This window comes from Acomys russatus, chromosome 3 (assembly GCF_903995435.1).
Source record: "Acomys russatus chromosome 3, mAcoRus1.1, whole genome shotgun sequence".
Classification (NCBI taxonomy): Eukaryota; Metazoa; Chordata; class Mammalia; order Rodentia; family Muridae; genus Acomys; species Acomys russatus.
In genome coordinates this window covers 45144226-45147252 of record NC_067139.1, presented here as the reverse complement: position 1 = coordinate 45147252, position 3027 = coordinate 45144226, and the positions used below count along the sequence as shown (strand labels likewise).

Genomic DNA, 3027 nt, shown 5'->3' with positions numbered 1-3027 from the left:
TCTGTATACAAAGGCTAGTACAGTTGATAGAAAAGAACATTTATTGGAAGGCTAATTACAGGGACAAATTTAAAACCTGAGATTTCCCCCATGCATATATCTTCAAAGACAAGCAGTAAATAATAAAGAAAACATATGAACCTCTACCTCATTCTCTTATTAGCCTCCATTTTGTACAACTAGCCAATTTTATGTTTTGTTGTATTTGAGAATATGTATAAAAATATTACTAACATAATACCCCAAGTCAACGAAACAAAACAAAACAAAAAATCGGAACAGTGAATGTGTTTTCAAAGAACCAAACCAACCAATGAACCAACCAATCAATGAAACACTCAAAAACCAACAACAACAAAAACACCATAACAACAGAAACAGAGGACAAAACAAACAAAAAAGAATCCTGAGCACTTTTTGGTGGCAGCTGCTAGTTGGTCTGCGTGTCAAGATGACACTGAATATTTCCTTCTCAGTGGCCAATAGTTAGAAACTCACTGACATGGCCGAAGGTCATAGAATTCATGTTTACTATGAGAAGCACATGGCCTCAGAAAGCGCTGTGGATGCTCTGAGTGAGGGGTGGAAGGGTCCTGTGGTCCTAATCAGTGGTGGGAATGACAAACAAGGCCTTCCCATGAAGCAGGATGTTTTGACTCATGGCAGCGTGTGCCTGCTGTTGAGTAGAGGACATTCTTGTTCTAAAGCAAGGAAAACTGAAGGGAGGAAGCACATGTCTGCTCAGGGATGCATCACAGATGCCAATCTGGTATTCTTGACTTGGCTATTGTAAATAAAGAAGAGATTGCTGTACTGACAGATACTACTGTGCCTAAACAGTTGGTACCCAAAAGAGCCAACAGAGTCTGAAATGTTTTCACTCTCTCTAAAGAAGATGCTGCCCATCATTGTATTCTCACAAAACCTTAAACAAAAATGGTCAGAATTCCAGGACCAAAGTACCCAAGTGTCAGCTTCTTGTTGCTCTTAGAGTCCTCTAACACAAATGCTAATAAATTGCTTGGAATAAACAACACACTAAAGAAAACAAAGAAGAAGCTGCAGAATATGTTAAACTTTGGCCAAAAGAATAAAAGAAGCCAAAGAAAAACCACCGGAAACAGATTGCCAAGAGACGTAGGTTGTCCTCGCTGGGAGCTTCTACTTCTGATTCTGAGTCCAGTAAAAATAAGTCTTTAAGAGGAACAAATAAGTGATCAAACCTGGAAAAATATATGAAATGTATTTGAGAATCTTCAGTTGATTAAACTGTACCTTCTATGACCAACTTTTTGATTGCCTGCTATAGTAATTGCTTTTCTGTTGCTGTGACAAAACCATGACCCAGGCAACTTAAAAGAAAGCACTTAATGGTTTCAGAGAGTTCGGATCCATGATGGTTGAGAGAAGGTACAGCAGCAGGAATAGACGAGAGCCCACAGTCTGTTTTCAGGCAGGAGGAAGAGAAAGTACACTGGGGGTGGCATGAGTCTTTGGACACCTTGAAGCCCACACTTAGTGACACATTTTATCTAACAAGGTCACACAAGGTCACACTTTTGAATCCTTCTCAAACAGTTCTACCAGCTGGGGACCAAATATTCAAATGTCTGAGCTTATGGGGCCATTCTCATTCAAATCACCACACCTACATACATACTACAAACAAACTTGACTGTGTGATTGAGATACCAGTTTTTTACTTAAAAATACTAAAATATATATGTGTATATTAGCACTGTGCATTAAAAATCCTAGTTTATAGAAGTACTTCTGTCTTAGTTACTCTTCTATTGATGCGAAGAGGCGCCGTGATCACGATAACTGTTCTTTATTTTATTTTATTTTTGCTTTATGTGCATTGGTGATTTGCCTGCATGTATGTCTGCTTGGGAATGTTGGATCCCCCACAACTGGATTTATAGACAGTTGTGAGCTGCCATGTGGGTACTGCGAATTGAACCCATGTCCTCTGGAAGAGCAGCCACACAATGCTCTTAACCACTGAGCCATCTCTCCAGCAAGAAAACATTTAATGGGGGCAGTAGGTAAGCCTCTAGTAAATTAAATAATTAAGTAAATTCTTAATTAGTAATTGATGTGGAAGGGCCCACCCTGTTGTCAATGAGGCTACCCAAGGACTGGTAGATCTGAGTTCTGTAAGAAAGCATGCTGAGGAAGCCATGAGGAACAAGCCAGTAAGTAGCATTCCTCCATGGCCTCTGCAACAGCTTCTGCTTCCAGGTTTCTGCCTTGCTTGAGTTCTGTCCTGACTTCTTTTAATGATGAGCAGCAATGTGGAAGTATAAGCCAAACAAACTCTTTCTTCCCCAGTTTGCTCTTGGTCACGGTGCCTCATCACAGCACTAGTAACCCTAACAAAGGCAGGAAAGTTTAAGTAAAACATTACAAAGAGACAGAGACAGAGAGACAACAGACAGACAGAGAAATGGAGATGGAGAGAAAGAAAGAAAGAAAGAAAGAAAGAAAGAAAGAAAGAAAGAAAGAAATGGAAAGAGAGCAAGAAAGACGGAGAGAGGGAAGTGAGGGAAAGAAAGAAAGAGAAAGGATGAAAGGAAATATCAGAGGCACAGCAAGCAGAGAGTCAGGCAGGGTCATATCATCTTTGTTTTGAGAATAACTTGTCAAGACTCGTTCTATAAATGTATATGTAAAAAATTTTTTTAAATGTTTAATAATAAAAAAGAGTCGCTCTTCTCTATGACTTAGATAAGACACTCTGCTCTGTTTATTCACATACCTCTTCAGAAGCAGACGATCCACATTCCTGTTTTCTGCATTGTAAATAACCACATGGACTACTTGGTACCCACGGATCAGCTATCTGCCCAGACTTTCATTGGACTTCTCTGCTCCTTTGATACCTTGACCAAAACCCGCGCAGTACAGAACAGCTTTTTTTTTTTTTTTTTTTTTACATTTAACCTAATTTTATTCTTGCTTGCCTATGGATGGGAAATAGATCATTCAATAAAAACATACAGTAAAAATGGGGGCAGAGAGGAA

General features: G+C 39.3%; 1 pseudogene; it reads left to right on the top strand.

Annotated features, from left to right (window-relative positions):
* The first annotated feature begins 502 nt into the window (after nucleotides 1-502).
* On the top strand, nucleotides 503-1327 carry LOC127187068 (40S ribosomal protein S6-like; annotated as a pseudogene).
* The last annotated feature ends 1700 nt before the right edge of the window (nucleotides 1328-3027 follow it).